The sequence below is a fragment of the Odontesthes bonariensis genome, chromosome 7 (assembly GCF_027942865.1).
Source record: "Odontesthes bonariensis isolate fOdoBon6 chromosome 7, fOdoBon6.hap1, whole genome shotgun sequence".
Classification (NCBI taxonomy): Eukaryota; Metazoa; Chordata; class Actinopteri; order Atheriniformes; family Atherinopsidae; genus Odontesthes; species Odontesthes bonariensis.
In genome coordinates, this window is record NC_134512.1 from 3,928,948 (window position 1) to 3,948,678 (window position 19,731).

General features: G+C 40.7%; 1 protein-coding gene across 1 annotated transcript in view; it reads right to left on the minus strand.

The window, feature by feature from the left end:
* lrp5 (low density lipoprotein receptor-related protein 5) overlaps positions 1–19,731 on the minus strand; it is a 112,354-nt gene that overhangs the window by 21,008 nt on the left and 71,615 nt on the right. The window lies entirely within an intron of this gene.

The window sequence follows — 19,731 nt, forward strand, 5'->3', positions numbered from 1 at the left end:
CTTGTTGATGTTTTAACGGTTATATTATTGTGAAATGACACCATACACCTCCAGACAAACCTGCTGACAGATGTGGGTGACGACATCCTGAAAACAGGAAGAGAGACTTTCCACCAGCATGATTCAGGTGTCTGACACTGAGTAAGGGTTGTCTCACAAATCAGCATTTCTACTATTCACATTTTGTGGCAACAAACCACTTTTTAGGATTAGGGTGGGCAGGTAGCAATATTTCAGTGAAACACTCTTACAGCAAGATGGCGCCACTCCAGTGGCGGCTTGTTACAGCAGCTCCAACTCACTACTGAGTTTTTTTCTGTTTTTTTTTTTTACTACTTGTAATTATTCATGTTTTGACTTACTTATCACTGCACTTATCACTTTTTCCTATTTCTTTCAGTGTTCACGACCGTTACCGGAGATCCTGAACGCAGCCATGGCACTATTGTTTACGGTAGGGACCAGCTGTTGGTGCTGCGTGGCTCACTGGTGCAGCCCCATGAGAGACCCAACATTGCCCGCGAGCTGAAGAGGAGAAGACGGGGAAGCTGTTCACCGCGCCAGGAGGAGGATACAGACCTGTCCTCCCGTCCCTCGTCATGGGGAACCGGGAAGTGAACAGATTCATTGAACGACAACCTGATTACATCAGGAATGACTACCAACTCCTCTGCCAAGCATTGGAAAAAGAGTTTTCAGAGGATGTTTCTGGTTTAACTGCTGCCATGAAGGATAAGCAAGGACGAAATGAGTCGCCCCAGCAGTTCTACTACTCCCTCCTCAAGGCATATTTTGGTTTTCACAATGAACCTGGGACAGAGGAAGACCTAAATTTCAAATCACTCTTCATCCAAAATCTCCATCCTACAACTAGCAATCACTTAGGAGTTAGTTTCACGAAGGTTAAATGGCTTAACCAAATGTAGATTTTAAAGCCCTTCAGTGTCAGTTATATTAAGCTGTCTCAAGACAACCACCGTAACCCTCTTGAAAGGTCTATCAACCACCATGCTCAGACCCACTGGAGTTCTTCATCTGCGATTCGGAGCTTCCTCGTGTCCAGATCCTAATTGAGTGGGGGAATGTAGTGAACTCAAGTGTGGATTTAATATTAAAGGGACACTATGTAATAAATTAAGTAATTTATTAGCTCAAATCAACATATTCATTCATAAATTAGTCTCATTGGTGTAAAATTATCTCTGTCAAAAATCTCACTTATCGTCCTGAGTGAAGAATAACTTGTCTGTATCTACATAGAGCGGGCAAGCTCTATGGAGGCTGCCATGTCCTTCCGGTCTATGAAAAAACGACAAAGTGCCGAGAGGGACATAAAGCACTTCGAATCGCGTTTTCCCCAACGCCACGCCTGCAAGCAGAAATGACGTCATTTTGACGTCACGTCCGCCGAATGGCTTATTACTGGCGCTAATGGTAAATAGATTTTATCTCGTAAATTATCCCACTAATAATGCATTGATTGTTACCAAACTTCTGCCGTAGTACACATAGGCTCTTAACTCACAAAACGAGGCATTAGAAAGTTTACCGGGAGTTTATTTAAAAGAACACTTTCCAGATAGCAACTACACACTGCTGCTAACGCTAACGCTGCGTCGACGTCACTTCCGGTAACTCCCGGAATATGACTAATTGCATTGTTTGCACACCAAAGGCGATGTCAACTTATGTTATCTGACATGTTAACTGTCAGTTTAAAGCCTGGCTTTACCAGCATGGTATCCTGCCTCGACTCCTCTGGCCACTGCTGGTCTACAATGTGCCAATTACCACCGTCGAGTGCTTCGAGAGGAAGGTCAGCTCTTTCCTGCGGAAGTGGTCGGGCCTACCACGAAGCCTTAGCAGCATCGCCTTGTACGGGAGGAACAACAAACTTAAACTACCCTTCAGCAGTCTGACAGAGGAGTTCATGGTTACCCGAGCAAGAGAGGTGCTGCTGTATAGGGACTCCAGTGACATCAAAGTCTCCTCGGCTGGCATAGAGGTGAGGACCGTCAGCTGATCCAGGAGGAGGTCCGGGCAGGGGTGGAGGAAGTCCGCTGCAGTAGGGCTGTAGGGATGCGTCAGCAGGGGGCATGGACCCGTTGGGAGGAGGCAGCGGCCCGGAAGGTTTCGTGGACAGACTTGTGGCGATCTGAGCCACACCGGATCAAATTCCTCATCCAGTCGGTCTACGATGTCCTCCCAAGCCCATCCAACCTCCACCGCTGGGGCTTGGCTGAGAACCCACTGTGCCCTCTCTGCCAAAGAGCTGGAACGCTGGAGCACATCCTGAGCTGCTGCCCAAGAGCACTAGGTGAGGGGCGCTACCGGTGGCGCCATGACCAAGTGCTACGGGTCATTGCTGAGGCCATCAGCACAGGGATTTCCACCAGCAAACACCTACAACCAACAAGGCAGGCCATCGCCTTTGTTAGGGCTGGGGAGAAGCCACAGCAGCTCAGGAGCAAACCAGGGGGACTGCTGGCAACAGCCAGGGACTGGCAGTTGAAAGTCGACCTAGGGAGACAGCTCAAGTTTCCGGAGAACATCGCAATGACCACACTCAGGCCAGACATGGTCCTGGTGTCGGAAACAACGAGGCAAGTGGTCCTGCTGGAGTTGACTGTCCCCTGGGAAGACAGGGTAGAGGAGGCCTTTGAGAGGAAGAGGGCCAAGTATGAGGAGCTGACCAGTGAATGCCGAAGCAGGGGATGGAGGACCCGATGCAACCCCATCGAGGTCGGATGCAGAGGATTCGCTGGCCAGTCTCTTATCAGGGCACTCAAGATGCTGGGACTGAAAGGACTGCAAAACAGGAGAGCCATCAAGAACATCAGTGACGCAGCAGAAAAGGCGTCCAGATGGCTGTGGATCAAGCGGGGCGACCCGTGGGCAAATGCTCTTAACCCTCTAACCGCCAAAGTCGCAGAATTGCGACATGACGTCAGCATAAACAAAACAGTCTGTAGATAAACTAAACGGGCTTTAAGGTGTTCAGTCCTCCTACCACTAGTTGGCAAACATGTTACCCTTTCAAACAAGACCAAGCTCAAGTCATTTTGTAGTCATTTTGTAGTTCACAGTGTTTTTATAAGGCAGTGCAAAAAAGCCGCGCGAGCTCAGACGGAAGCAGTTATTCAGAGCTTTTCTGTAGAGACGTGCGAGTCGAATTTTTATTGTCAGCGAACTATTAGTGAGTTTTTAACACCATGGCTTGTAAGAAGTTGAACCGTGCGGAAGTATTGAGCATGCTATTTGCCGATTCCGACTCCGAAGGAGAGTTTTTACCTCGTGAGGAGGAGGATCGGATGAGCGCTCATGCTTCCCACGGTGAAACTTCCGAAGGCAATGGTGCCGGCATGCGAAGCGAGGCTGTTCTCCAAGCACACACACAAACTCCAACTCATTCGGTGTCGTTATCCAACCTCAATGGAGTGGGTGGTAGTGGGGAACGCGGTCGCAGTGTCCGTGTTGGTCGAGGAATCGGGGGTGGGAGAAGTGGGTCTGGTATCTTTAGCATGCGCTCTCTCCATCCAGCCCCCGGTGCCGCGGCGCGCCTATCCGCCAGCGCAATGATCCTTACATTTTACCACTTGTTTTATTATTGTATTCCTCATTCCTGATCATTATGAATAAGGCTGAACAGGTTAAAAAAAAAAAAATCAATTCAATGTCTTCCACTTCTTGCATGTGTTTTCCTACCCTATGGTAGCCTAATGATGACAGTATTTTACCACTTTCTCCTGTTTTATTGTTGGTTTCCTCCTTATGAATGATGGTAAAAGACAGAAAAATGAAAATAAGTTCAAATATCAAGTCAATATCCACCATTTCCTGAAAAAATATAGGCAACTTTTCGCATGCGTTTTCCTACTATATGGTAATGATGATATAGTAATATTTTACTAAATTATTCTGTTTTATTGTTGCTTTCCTGTTCCCTGATCATTATAGATGATGATAAATAGACAAAAAGAAAAAAAAAGTTTTAAAAAAACAAGTTCACAATCACTCAATTCCAATATTTCCTGAACATAATGAGATTCAAAATGGCTGCCACCTGATGACGTCATAATATGCAAATTAGATCAATAATTTCATACCCCACATAAACTATGGATCATGGGCAACATTTTTCTAATGTACAGTAGGCATCTATCTTTAACCCCCTTTCAGCCACCAGCTTTTGAAATATTAATGTCAAAATCCAGTATTTTCAAAAAAAAATCTTGGCGCCTAAAGGGTTAAGACACAAGCCGGGACTTGATCACCCCCGGCTGGGTCCCCTGGGCGAGGGTGTCTGTTGTGAGACCCGAAACACCCAGTGAACCCAGGTGTCAACACTGATGATGTGTTTTAAGTTGCACGAAAGTGCATGTTAGAACTCATCTGTATTTATAGTGTTATTGTATCTGTGTTATGTAATCCTTTGTACTGTGTGTCTTGATGTCTTTTTGTTTGTTTGGACCTTGAGTCTGAAGCTATAGCTTCTTGAATCTTGACACATACCGCCTGCCGTAGTTCAAGAAGTTGCAACGCATATTTGAAAACGCGAGGCGCTGGAGAGCAAATTCATTCGACTTTGCAAAATAAAATTGCACCACTAGATGGGGGAAGAAATTACAAAGTGTCCCTTTAAACTTAACCTTTGGGAAGCCCCAGCAACATTCCTGTGTGCTAATGTTTGTTCAAAGACACAGATGGGACGTGTCCACACCAGGAAGAGACAGACATCACCTTATTTACCCCAAGCTTTGTCCTTTGGAGACGATTTGGGGGACTCTCTCCCACCAGGACTGTCCCTTAGGCTGCGGCTACACGGAAACGTTTTTCACTGTAAACGATACTTTTTCTTATCGTTTCGCTGTCGCGGCCACACGGAGCCGGCGTTCCCACTACCCCAAAACGATAGTTTTTGAAAACGGGTTCCAGAGTGGGAAAGTTTGAAAACGGCCTCGTTTCGTTTCCATTGTTACAGCAAAAACGTTTTTGCGTCAGCCACACGTTGACGCTGGGAGCCAATTTTAACACCTCTCTATTGTCTCACAGCGTGGCGTGACACAGTGGCGTGTGTACTGTATCGTTTCATCGTTGTCGTCTGGACAGCAGCGCGTTTCCGTGTGGTCGCAAGAATTTTCGAACCCGTTTTCAAAAAAAACCTCGTTTCGTTTTCGTGTAGCCGTAGCCTTAACTTGTGTGGAAAACATTAACGCCCTAATGCCAACGAGTGAAGCTTTCTCTGAACAAACAAACGAACCCCCTCATATGAGCGTCGGGGGAGAAACCAGAGCAAATGTTTCTTCCCCCTTATCTGGACATGTAAATCAGTGGTGACACCTATCTGCTTTTATCTAGCAAGACAAGAAACAGACCTCTCACATCTCTACCAACTAGTCTTTTCAGATTCACTCTCAGTTGGATTTTTAAAACTGTGTTAATTGTGTTTTATACCTTTGTACAGGTTCTTTAAGGTTTTCAATGATATCACGAGCTGCATTTTGATACCTTTTTCACGATCGTACTTGGTACAATAAGGAAGAAATCATCATTTAGGAAAATGACTAACTTTTCTTTGGAGCTATGTTGCCTCCTAGTGGTCTGTAGCACTGAGTAGTTCAATCTAAATGAATTCAGTAATCAGACATTGATATGAAGAAACTCAACTGTTCACAGATGTTCCCTGTGGTTTCATTTTGTATTCCATTGTTAACACAGGAAGATAACATTGTTTGGTCCTTTATTCATATGTCATTACTGTACAGATAGCCATCTGAATTTGAGAGGTATTCGAGATCCACACTCGTTATCCATGTTATTTTAGTCAGTGTTTTGTTTATTTCATGTCTTTACCTTCATATCTTAACACGGTGTGGTGTTTTCAGAATCCTCTGACCAAATGTGTGTTTAGACAAAAGAATGGAGAAATGGAGTTTTCTTTGTTTGATCAAACTCTTAACACTGGAATTAAAACTTCTACTTTACGCGCGCAGGCAAATGCCATAACGGTTTCAGGCATATCATTGGCTGAGCGTAAGCCTGCGTCATGCCCCGCCTCCGCGAATCAAATTCGGAAAACCGCCAGAAGTAAATTAGATGAAGAAGAAGAAGTATGTATGTGTAGGAATGGAAAAGAACAAGAAAGAGAACAGAAACAAAGCAGAATGAAGTAGAAAGATATAGTTTTTTGTTTTTTTTCATTTGTCCATCCTTAGCTCATCTCCATGTCTGTTTTTGGTCGAACACTTTAACCTCCGCTGCTGCAGAAGTTATCGCAGTAATATTTTTCATACAAAGAAAGCCAGAGTAAGCTTATCAACTTTTTTTTAAATATTTTTGTGAACTGAAGTTCACCTCACCAGAGTTGGTTATTTGACCAAACAAACAACCAACTCCATAATTCAGGTGAACATCTACAATTCTGTTATTTTTGATGGCGAAGGGGGCACACGTGGACACGGAACATGTAAGACGTGTGCTTCAGTGCTCCGATGCTAAGTGACCTATTTGTCATTTATTTTGGCAGAATATTCCACTGTACAGCTATTGTATTTAACCAGTAACGAGTTTGGCAAATATTTGATTGTGTAATGGCTTCTGGACGACAGAAAGAGTCGGGGAAAACCAAAAAAAATCCTTCACATGTCGGCGATCCAGATGCTAGCTCGCTACAGGAGATGATGAATACTATCCGGGACGACATATGTGGTAAAATTGACTCGCTGTCCACCGAACTGAGATCTGAGATTGCAACAGTACGAGCCGAATTGAGGAGTGCTATAACACCGTTGCAACAAAAAGTGGACACGCAAGATAGCAACATTAAAGAGTTGGAGTATGCTGCTTCTAACCAGAGTGACCGCTTGGGCGAATTGGAGTATCGCGTGCAAACTCTGAATAAGCAAGTGTCTCAATTGAATGCTAAGTGTGAGGATCTAGAGGGGCGCTCAAGAAGGAATAATATTCGACTGGTTGGAATACCGGAAGATGTGGAGGGCTCCAACCCGACCGAATTCATCTCTGGACTTTTGCAGGATATTCTGAGACTGGACCATAAACCTATCGTGGACAGAGCGCACCGCAGTTTACGCCAGAAACCCAAGAAAGGGGACCCTCCCAGACCGTTCATCATTCGTCTACACTACTACCAAGATCGGGACCGGATTCTACGCAAGGCCGAAGAGCTATCCCCCCGTCGTCTGCCAAGAAAGGAGAGTGTGGTTTTTCCCTGACTACACAACTGCCGTGGCCAAGAAACGCGCAAAGTTCGGGGAAGCAAAGCGCCTCCTTCGTCCCATCAGAGAGGTGAAATTCAGGCTGGTGTTTCCAGCCCTGCTGAAAATTACGCTGCCTGATGGAACATTGCACAAATTCGAAGACCCCTCCGCCGCGGTGGAGTTCATCAGGGGCATTAAACCCCTCGGACCACCCGACGACACGGATAATACTGCTGATGGTGAGGAAGTAACCGAGTAAACTGTGATGCTTTACTTGCTTCAAAATATGGGGCAGGTTAACTTAGCTGGTTGATTTATCTGGTTTATGACATATCTCAATCTATATTCTGAAATATAGTGTTTGTATTAGCCATTTGGCTACAATTATGATTTAAGTGAAGTCACTAACCTCTACGGCACGGAGGCGGCTCTGGAATGTGCACGAGCAATGGTGCTACTTCAGTTAGTTCGTCAGAGTTTAAGGGGGGGAAGCGCGCGTCATGTTCAGTAGACGCTTTAGCAAGGGAGGGGTGTGTTTTATTTGTTTTTGTCTGTGTTTGGCTTTTTAATTTGATTTTGTGTGCTTTTGTTTTTCCTTATGCCTGCTTAAAAGTATTTCATTTGTGGTGGCGCCTTACAGTAACCTACTTATTATTCGTGTTTTATCACTCAGTGATTTATGCAGCAGTTCAATAAGAATGAGCTGAATTTTGTCAGTTGGAACTGCAGGGGACTAAATGCACCAATAAAGCGTAACAAAGTTCTGGGTCATCTTTGTAAACTGGGAGCACACATAATTTATTTACAAGAGACACATCTAAAAGTAGCAGACCATATTAGATTGAGAAAGAACTGGATAGGTCAAATATATCATTCAAATTTTCAGTCCAAGGCAAGGGGTACAGCCATTCTCATACACAAATCAATCCCTTTTATATGCTCTAATGTCTTAGCAGATCCAAATGGAAGATATGTTGTTGTCACTGGGAAAATTAACAATACTCCCCTTATCCTTGCAAATATTTATGGGCCTAATTGGGACGATTATAATTTTTTCAGAACTTTTTTTTCAAAGCTCACAGATATCGCAACACATTCTCTCATACTTGGAGGAGACTTTAATTGGTGGATAAACCCAACCCTTGATCGATCCTCAACCAAAACACACTCCTCATCCAAATCTGCACAATTAATTAAATCCATTATGGAGGAACTTAACATATCTGATCCATGGCGTTTTCTGTACCCAAATGGTAAACAATATTCATTTTTCTCTTCTGTCCACCAAACATTTACACGTATTGACTACTTTTTAATACATAATCATTTATTGCCCTCTGTCCAATCTGTAACCCACAACCCCATAGTAATATCTGACCATGCACCAATTTCTTTAACAATAGCCATTCAAGGAATCAACTCTACTCGCCCTCCTTGGCGATTGAACACACGCTTGTTATCTAATGAAGACTTTTTACAGCTCATGTCCACACAGATCCAAAAATTTATAGAGAATAATAAAACTCCTGATATCTCTGCATCCACTCTTTGGGAGACATTGAAAGCATATCTCAGAGGGATTATTATCTCATATACTGCATTTGAGAGGAGGACAAGAGAAGAAAAACTATCTGAGCTAATAAAGAAAATTGGAGAAACTGACAGGTTATACGCAGCAAATCCTTCCCCTGACTTATATAAAGAACGCCTTACCCTACAAGCAAATTTTAATATTTCCTCTACACAGAGGGAGGAAGAAATGCTACTTAGGTCTAAATATAAGTATTATGAACAGGGTGACAAAGCAGGCCGGCTGCTTGCACACCAACTCAAAAAAGAAGCCTCCTCTCACCATATACTCCAAATTAGGACCCCTCCGGGCACGACAACAGATCCAAAACAAATTAATGATCACTTTAAGGATTACTACAGCCTGTTATACACTCCAGAGCACACTCCAGATTCCTCTGCATTTGATCTTTATTTTAATTCATTGGACATTCCAAAGGTGGACGAGGAGGCTGCTAGCAAATTAGACCAACCTCTTTCTGTGGGAGAACTTAAGATCGCAATGACATCAATGCAGGGTGGTAACTGTCCAGGCCCTGACGGCTACCCAGTAGAGTTTTATAGAACATTCTTTCCTTTACTGGCCCCCCTCCTTGTTGATATGTATAATGAATCATTTGAAAATCATACCCTCCCATCTACTCTCACTCATGCCACCGTATCTTTAATTCTTAAAAAGAACAAAGACCCTCTGGATTGTGCCTCTTATAGGCCCATAAGTTTGTTGAACGTGGATCTAAAATTACTTTCTAAATTGTTAGCACTTCGCTTAGATCCTGTACTGCCGACCGTCATATCCCCAGATCAGACAGGGTTTATTAGACATAGGCATTCATTTTACAATTTAAGGCGCCTTTATAACATTATTTATACTCAAACCTCATCTACAACAACTGAAGCCCTGATCTCCCTTGATGCTTTGAAAGCTTTTGACAGAGTGGGCTGGCCGTACCTGTTTTACACTATGCAACAATTCGGCCTTGGACAAAAATTTATCTCCTGGGTTCAGTTGTTATACTCAGAATCAAAGGCCTCTGTCAGGACTAATAGCAACTTCTCTGAATACTTCCGCCTACATCGTTCTACCCAACAAGGATGCCCTTTGAGCCCTCTTTTGTTCGCCATAGCAATTGAACCTCTGGCAATACTCCTTAGATCCAACAAAGATATTGCAGGCGTATCTAGATCGGGTATAGAACATAAGGTGTCGCTTTATGCTGACGATCTCCTCCTTTATGTGTCAGACATCTCCACATCCATACCAGCAGCACTTCAGTGCCTTACAACATTTAGTTCTATATCAGGCTATAAAATAAATTTTAGTAAGAGTGAGTTTTTCCCAATAAATGCCGCAGCTCGAGCATATCCTATCCACTCTTTCCCATTTAAAATAGCAAATCACAGATTTACTTATCTGGGGGTACAGGTCACAGAAAAATTTCAGGATTTGTTTAAATTTAATTTTGCAAGTTTGCTATCCAGTGTACAGAAAGACTTTGAAAGGTGGTCTATTTTACCCCTATCACTGCCAGCTAGGATTAATTCTGTTAAAATGAACACGCTGCCAAAATTCTCATATCTTTTTCAGACCATCCCCATATTCATCCCACAAACATTTTTTCGTAAGATTGATAAACTGATTACAGAGTTTATCTGGAATAGGAAGGCACCCAGAATTCGCAAATTGCTACTCCAAAGGCCTAAGAGACTTGGAGGCATGGCATTGCCTAACTTTCAGTACTATTATTGGGCTGCCAATATTAGAACCCTACACTACTGGCTGCATCTAGATGTTCTTAGTCCACAGCCTACTTGGCTACAGATGGAAGCCTTGTCTTGTAAACCCACTTCTTTGAAGGCATTATTGTACTCCCCTCTCAGATTTTCTCTGTCTTCATACACTAAAAATGTATGTGTTAAAACATCAATGAGAATTTGGAACCAGTTCAGAAAACATTTCAATCTGGGTGATATTTCTATCCTCTCTCCTCTCACTTCAAATGTTGCTTTTCCACCCTCACTGACTGACGAAGCGTGGTCGATATGGTCTAGGTTGGGTATCAAGTCCTTAAAGGATCTGTATATAGATGGGGTATTTGCATCATTTCAACAGCTATCTGGAAAATATTCCTTACCCACATCACATTTCTTTAGATATCTACAGATACGCAGCTTTGTTAAATCCTTATATCCCAATTTCCCTAATGTGCCCTCTGCTAACCCCCTTGACTCCCTCTTAATGCCTCTTCCTAATGCTAAAGGAATGATATCCTCTATTTATAATAGAATGTATGCCTTAAGACCAGTAAATCTCAATTCAATTAAGACTCAATGGGAGGAGGACCTGGGAATTGATATTTTAGATTATGTATGGGACTCAATCTTACTACGTGTGCATTCATCGTCAATTTGCGCTAAACATGGCGTCATTCAGTGTAAGATTGTTCACTGGACTAGGGTCAAATTAAGCCGTTTTTTCCCTGACATTGACCCTACATGTGAGAGGTGTCACTCAGCACCTGCGACACTGGGACATACACTCTGGTGTTGCCCAAAACTATTTGAATACTGGTCCAAGGTCTTTGATATCCTGTCCTATGTTTTAGAGCAAACAATTTCTCCGTTCTCCTTTAACTGCATTGTTTGGTGTTCTCCCCTCTACTATGTCCACATCTTCGTATAAGGCTGACTTTGTGGCATTTATCACTCTCGTAGCAAGGCGTCTAATTCTGCTTAGGTGGAAGTCTCCTAATGCCCCTTCATTCAGTTCCCTGATTAAAGATATCCTTTACTTTATGAAAATAGAAAAAATAAAACACAGCATGAAGGGCTCTACCCGCAAGTTCACAAAAACATGGGGATATTTGTCTGATTACATTGACGAGTTGAACCTCCCCTCTGTGACAGACTAGAACTGTGTGCATATGTTACAGGAAATGGATTACTGTGGTAACAGATTTTTTTATTTTTTTTTCTAAGGTTACAGGCTTTGTGTATTGTGTAGGTATGTTTTTATTTTGTAATTTAAGTTTTGGTATTATTGTTGTTGTTATTATTACTTTTATAATTTATTTGTTCTTGTTATGTTTCTGTTTAGTTTGTGTTAAATGGTGTACTGTATATGGTTGGGGGTGGGGGGGTCTGGTTTGTTCTTTGTTGTTTTTATAACCAATGTGTGGTATCATTCCTAATGTCAGCCACTCAAATTGCCTTACTTGTTGGGCTCTGGACATACACCACATGAAAAGATCCTAAACCTTTGTATTTACCTTTGAAAAACCAATAAAGAAACATTTGAAAAAAAAAAAATTTTTGATGGCGAAGGCTCGATATCAACCAATTCCGACTCCTTGGCAACGAGAAGAGAAGAGAAGAGAGAGCTATCACAACTTGCCAAGCAACTTGAAAGTCCACAGAAAGTCGTCCACAACCAGCTGACTACCGAGAAAGGCCCAGAGACAGGGGACCTGAGAGAGACCCACTTGGACACCGCTGGCCATCCACCTGGTGGGTTCACAGCTGACTAACTGGGCTAAGTGCCAACCAAATTCCAATTTCATGTCCAATTCCAAGATGGCAGCACACAGACAGCACACTATTCTTGTCTCTCTGTCTGTTTTAAGTGTCTTAATGTCATAACTCGTCTGTCACCTGTGCTACTTTGTATTTGAATGAATAGACTCCTCTATTTGTCTGCCAGTCACAAGTTTCGTAATTTGTGGTTAAAGCTACCAACTTTGAAAGGAGTATGGCGGGCGTCTCTCTGCATCTGCATTGTTGTTATTTCTGGAACCTGGCTGAAAAAATGTGTGTCTGATAAGGACATTTCTATTGATGGTTTTAATTTAGTTTTTATTTATATATATATAGCGCCAAATACAACAAATGTCATCTCAAGGCACTTAACCCTAATCCCTGATAGGGGACATTTTTGTCCACTTGGGGTGTACTTTCTCCTCTAATTCCACACTGTAGATAGTGATACTCATCATATTTGGTCCAGTTGTGCAATTTTTGACTGTTTTTTCGAATTTCAAACACACATCATATACAATGCAATTTTTCATTGTGTAAAAAAAAGACTCCTTAATTTCTGAAAAGGGACATTTTTGTCCCCTTTTAAAACGACCTAAAAACATCATATATTATTTTTTTTTCCACTTTTATTTTCATAAATCTTTTATTCCGCTTCAGTTCTGATCATAACTACCAAGTTTTCAATTAGTTTAAAAAAAATAAACCCTTTAGATGCCAATTTGAACTTTTTAGCCCAAATTTGAAGCCTTTAGGTGCCAGTATTTTCAAACTATGGAATGCAGAGTGGAATTATTGAGTAGGGATAATTAGGGTCTGGGATATGTCAATGATTAGCAACAACATTGATTTTTAGGGATTTTTAATTTTTTTGTTATGCCTGGTTTTAAAAAAAATTCCTTAATTTCTGAAAAGGGCCATTTTTGTCCCCTTCTAAAATGATCCCCAAAATACCATTTGTTAATATTTTTTTTAGGGCTGGGACTTTAGCTCGTTAATTTCGATTAATTAACTACACACATATTAGCGCGTTAAAAAAAATAACGCATTTTAATCGCACACTATAATTTTTTTTTTTTGATCAGAGGTTTACTGCTCACAAAGAACAGAAGTGCAGTGCAACAACGACAACAATATTAAGAAGTAAAGAATCACGTATGTTGCTGCGTGGTAGCCTATCCCCGTTTTTTGTTCTTTAGCTGATAAATATACATATGGAAAGGTATAAAACACCAGCTTTACTGGTGAAACGGCTATCCACATTGTTCCTAGATCTATAGTAGCTGTGGTGATGTCATTCTACAGTCAGCCAATCACGTCTGTTCTAAATTACCCGGGGAAATCGGAGGTCTAAAATAATATTTCCATAAAGCAGATTTATGAGATAAATAGAAACCCTATTTAATTGTATTCTCAGTTTAATTCGTTTTTGAATAGTCATATGTTACAGTTTTCCTCTCATTTTAGCACCCATTCACTCATAACATAGCTAAACTGCAATTCTAAATGGATATTTGGCGATTCTAACTGGAATATGGTGATTTTGAGAATGTCCTTCTTCAAGTAACACAAATAAGGTAGGAAATCCCAGTTGTTTTTCATATGCTCGCCGAAACCCTATTATCAAATAGTCTTCTTGTGACTTGGTTTGTTAGTCGACTCTAGGTGCGCGCAGTCTATCTAGAGCTACTTGCTCAGTAGCCTAGTGTCAGTGCAGTTGGCACCATCTTTTGAAAATAACGGACACGCTTTTTACTTTATGTTAGGTTGCCAGCGTGCTTCTGTAGCGTTTTCGTTCACAGCACATAAAATTTTAATAAAAATAATAATTTTGACACAGGAAGTTACCTGCTGTATTGCAATGGATCAGTCGTCTTTTCAAAATAAAAGCTGCCGGTGCTCATATAATTTCCTACCAGAATAGCTTCTCACTTGACAATCTAGTGTAACAACATCACATTGCTACACTTCCTCTGCCATAATGTGATGCGAGTAGATTGGCTTGAGTAGGCTATGTGTCCGCTGTGGCAGCGGACAGACTGGTGTGAGCAACAAGTTTGAACGTAATGTTGTGCCTGTGTGATTTAGCACTGTACGAGGCTACTGTTGGAAGCCCGCCGGGTAGAACTATCTCTTGAAAGTTGTCGCCTACAACTGTTGTGCGTCAGATGAGATGAAATAGAAAGTCCGCACTGTAGCTCATTCACTCCAAGCTCTTTTTTTCCAAGATGAAGTTGATCAAAACTTATTTGAGGAACACAGTGGGCAAAGTAGCCTTTGTGGATTGGCTATTTTATCCTTAGTGAACGGGCTATGTATGAATGAGATGGACAAGTATGCCTGTGTGTGCGTGTGTGGTTGCGTACACGGGCTGGGGCTGTCTTGCCCCTGGGTCTTCTATGCAGCTGTTCCACCACAACGCACAGTGCGACATCTGTCTGCTTGTGAGCAGTAAGCTCTGCTGATAACTTAAAGTTTACAGTATGCAAGGCTACATTACACTATGCAAGGCTGCATGCAGACGGTGGAGTAATGGGTCAGTAACGTTGTTGCGTTGATGCGCGGGGGGGGTTGCTGTTTTGACTAGCAACCCCTCACATTCATGCAGCAACTGCATAGCAACCCCAACGAAAAATCGCTGGTGCCGCCGCTGATCAAGCCTCAAATATCACCTCAACGCTAAACATGTAGCAGCTAGCGTGGAAGCTAACGGGGGCCCAACGCAGCTTAACGTCCAAGATTCTATATACTGTGTTTTCATGCATGCTACATTCAGATTTCAAATAGGGATGTGTTCTGTGTTTGTTGAAATATTGTTGAAAATGTTAATTTTCTAAAGGATAAAGTATATGCGATTAAAATGCGATTAATTTCGATTAATTAATTTCAAAGCCTGTAGTTAACGCGATTAAAAATTTTAATCGAGTCACAGCCTAATTTTTTTCCACTTTTTTTTTCAGAAATCTTTTCTTCCGCTTCAGTTCTGATCATAACTACCAAGTTTTCAATTATTTTCAAAAAATTAACCCTTTAAATACTGGTTTATATGATGTAAACGCCAATTTCTGTAAAAAAAACCTCACAAACCTTGCTATATTTTCAATACATAGAATGCAAAGTGGAATTGTTGAAGGGGGATAATTATGGTCTGGGATGTCAATGATCAGCAACAACATTGATTTTTAGGGATTTTTAATTTTTTTGCTATGTCTGATTTAAAAAGAGACTCCTTAATTTCTGAAAAGGGACATTTTTGTCCCCTTTTAAAACGACCTAAAAACATCATATAATAATATTTTTTTTCCACTTTCTTTTTCATAAATCTTTTATTCCACTTTAGTTCTGATCATAACTACCAAGTTTTCAATTATTTAAAAAAAAATTAACCCTTTAGATGCCAATTTGAACTTTTTAGCCCAAATTTGAAGCCTTTAGGTGCCAGTATTTTCAAAATATGGAATGCAAAGTGGAATTATTGAGTAGGGATAATTAGGGTCTGGGATATGTCAATGATTAGTAACAACATTGATTTTTAGGGATTTTGAATTTTTTTGTTATGCCTGATTTAAAATAAAAATCCTTAATTTCTGAAAAGGGCCATTTTTGTCCCCTTCTAAAATGATCCCCACAATACCATTTGTTAATATTTTTTTCCACTTTTTTTTTTCAGAAATCTTTTCTTCCACGTCAGTTCTGATCATAACCACCAAGTTTTCAATTATTTTCAAAAAATTAACCCTTTAAATACTAGTGTATATGAGGTAAACACCAATTTCTGTTAAAAAACACACACAAAAACTGCTGTATTTTCAATATATGCAATGCAAAGTGAAATATTCTATGGGGGAATATTAGGTCTGGGATATGTCATTGATGAGCTACAACATCAGTTTTATCAGCTTTTTAGTTTTTCTGCAATCGCAGATTACAGAAACGGCTCCCATAAACATCCATTATAATGAATACATAAAAAGTGTAAAATGTGATGTTGTTACACTAGATTGTCAAGTGAAAAGCTATTCCGGTAGGAAATTATATGAGCACCGGCAGCTTTTATTTTGAAAAGACGACTGATCCATTGCAATACAGCAGGTAACTTCCTGTGTCAAAATTATTATTTTTATTAAAATTTTATGTGCTGTGAACGAAAATGTGAACTATTATCGTTACTGTTGAACATTTTGAGTTCATGGACTTTTGTTTTGAGTGTCAGCTCGGGGTCAAGAAAACTAAATTAATGGATCATACTATTACAGTCCGTGAAAGGTTTTCCCACGTTCTCCGTCGCGTTCTTTCTGTTCGGATTCTGTGGGAGAAGGTATGAAGTTTTGTTTCTGTGTTCAATAAGTGTATTTTAAGCCTAATAAGTGATAGTTTTACTACTGTTCTTGTAAAATAATGTGCTGTGGCGCACTTAAACTTTGTTAAACAGTGATAGAACTGTGTTACCAGATATTTAGCCGATCTATGCTACATGAAACATTGCTAATGAAAATGCTACATCCACGTGCTGAAAATAGTACTGTTCATGGTTAAACAGGTGCTGTGGAACACCGATGAGTAAAGCCTGTCTCTGCTTACTATTTTCTGCTATTTGAATGCAGGTATGTGATGTTTCATTATTTTTGGTCTGGGATTATTTTGTTTAATTATTACTTTTTTTGTTATTCATGTACTGCTTAAGATTATTATGCCCATTTTTGGGTTTAGTTATTAATTATTGTACTTATTTTAATTTTATTACGTGTTATTTTACACAAGTCGCACGCTTCTTCCTTTCTGTTCGGATTCTGTGGGAGAAGGCGCTGTGGAACACCGATGAGTAAAGCCTGTCTCTGCTTACTATTTTCTGCTATTTGAATGCAGGAGCATTAAAGGTGCCTTCAGATCAGCTGTTGTCTGGCTGTTAATTCCCACAAGACACAACGCAGAATCAAGTACGCTACAAAACTGGTGCCGTGACCCGGATATTTTTTTTGAACATTATTCGAAAAAGTGGAAAAAAATATTAATATATGATGTTTTTAGGTCGTTTTAAAAGGGGACAAAAATGTCCCTTTTCAGAAATTAAGGAGTTTCTTTTTAAATCAGACATAGCAAAAAAAATTAAAAATCCCTAGAAATCAGTGTTGTTGCTGATCATTGACATATCCCAGACCATAATTATCCCCCCCTCAACAATTCCACTTTGCATTCTATATATTGAAAATATAGCAAGGTTTGTGAGTTTTTTTTTTTACAGAAATTGGCGTTTACATCATATAAACCAGTATTTAAAGGGTTAAATTTTTTAAAATAATTGAAAACTTGGTAGTTATGATCAGAACTGAAGTGGAATAAAAGATCTACGAAAAAAAAAAGCAGAAAAAAATATTAACATATGATGTTTTTAGGTCATTTTAAAAGGGGACAAAAATGTCCCTTTTCAGAAATTAAGTTGTGTTTTAAATCAGGTATGAGGGTTAAATAGTATAGTCCAATTCAAGCCAATTGGAATTCAATTCATTGTAATCATAATTAATTTCAAAATAATCCAATTAATTCATATAGAGCCAATTCAAAAATGTTTATCGTGTAGACAGAACAAAGAAAGGAGGTGGGGTTGCTATTTACACCAAATCGACATTTTGTGTTACTGTGGTACTTTCTGAATCTATCAGCATGCAATTTGAATTCCTAGCTCTCAAAGTGGATATTGCTAAGAGTCTTGGTATAACTGTTGGAGGATGCTATAAGCCTCCCAAGGTCACATCTATTGCGCTGCAGTCTTTGAGAGACTTTCTATCTCGACTCAACTACAGTGAGATTATTTTAGCTGGTGATTTTAACAGGGATTGGCTCAATCCCGTATCTGATGATTTTAAATGTCTTTGTGAATCTTTAAACCTTGTACAGTTGATTAACTCTCTGAATCCTAAATTCCCAGAGAAGGCCACCTTAATTGATCTAATTTTAACTAATGTTCCATAGAAATTCGCAGTTGGTGTCTTTTGCAATGATCTCAGTGATCATTGTGTAATTGCTGCTGTCAGGAATACTAAGATTCCTAAAACAAAACCACGCTTGGTTTACAAAGAGAAATCTTAACAATTTTAATTATCAGAGTTTTTAATTAAGATTTGTTTAATTTCAAATGAAATACGATTGAGCTGATGGCTGATGTTGAGTCAGCCTGGTCATTTTTTAAAGATGGTTTTAACATAATTGTGAATAAACGTGCTTCTTTTAGAAGGTATAGAGTTAAAGGGCAGGATAATCCTTGCTTTTCCCCTGATATATATATATCCTGAGCTAAAGTGAGGTCAACTGGATTGAGCACTGACTGGCTTGTTTTTAGACAGTTGAGAAACAAATGCTCTTCTTTAATCAAAAAGGCGAAATCTGAGTTTTATCTATCAATTACCACTGATAGTTTAAATGACCCAAGGAGGTTCTGGAAAGTCATGAAATCCCTTTCAGTGAGTAGTGTCTCTCATACCTTACCAACCTATATTATGAAGGATTCTGTTGCTGTTCACGACCAAACTGATATGTTGAACTGTTTAAATGAGCATTTTATATCTTCTGGCTTTCTGAGTGATCCATCCTATACTGTGCCTATGAAACCCTGTTCTGATGTTACTGTGAATGGTACACACCGATTCAGTTTTCAACCGTTTACTGTGGAGGAAGTACTTAAAGGGATAGTTTGCCTCTTTTGACATGAAGCTGTATGACATCCCATACTAGCAATATCGTTTATGAACATTGACTTAACCCCCACTGCGTACTATGAGCCGAGTTCCGGCCTCGTTTTGGCGTTGACGAAGGTAGTTCGTCGCAGACAACCCCAGCTAGTTGGCTGGGGTGTAAAAAATAAAGCGATTTGCTTCTCAAAACAATATGCGTTCAAAAGAGTTTGCATTTGCATCACATTTGCATCACAAAATCGTTCTCCAGGAAACACAATCGCTTGGGTCTATTTTCTCTCCCTTCGTATCACTGCGTGCTACCGCCTGCCGACAGACGCGCCTGTTACGGTGTTTGCTGCTCGGAAGCAGGGGACTGCTCGGTCTGCACTTCGGTCTGCACGGTCTACACAGCACGCAGTGATACGAAGGTCTCTTCTTCCTGAGATGGCTCGGGTCCTTCAATGTCTGCAGTGATATGATGTGCATGTTTTATCACACTATCATTGAGAGTGCACTGTTCTATGCTGCTGTCTGCTGGGGGAGTTGCACTACAGACACAAACTGTAGGCGCCTGGACAAACGGGTGAAAAAGGCTGGTTCTCTTGTAGGCAGAAGGCTGGACCCTCTCAGTGCTGTGGTGGAGCAACGGATGAGGAGGAAATTGTATTCTGTTTTGGAGAATAATAAACATCCTCTCCACAGCATCCTGCAGGACAGAGGAGCAGCTGCAGTGAGAGGCT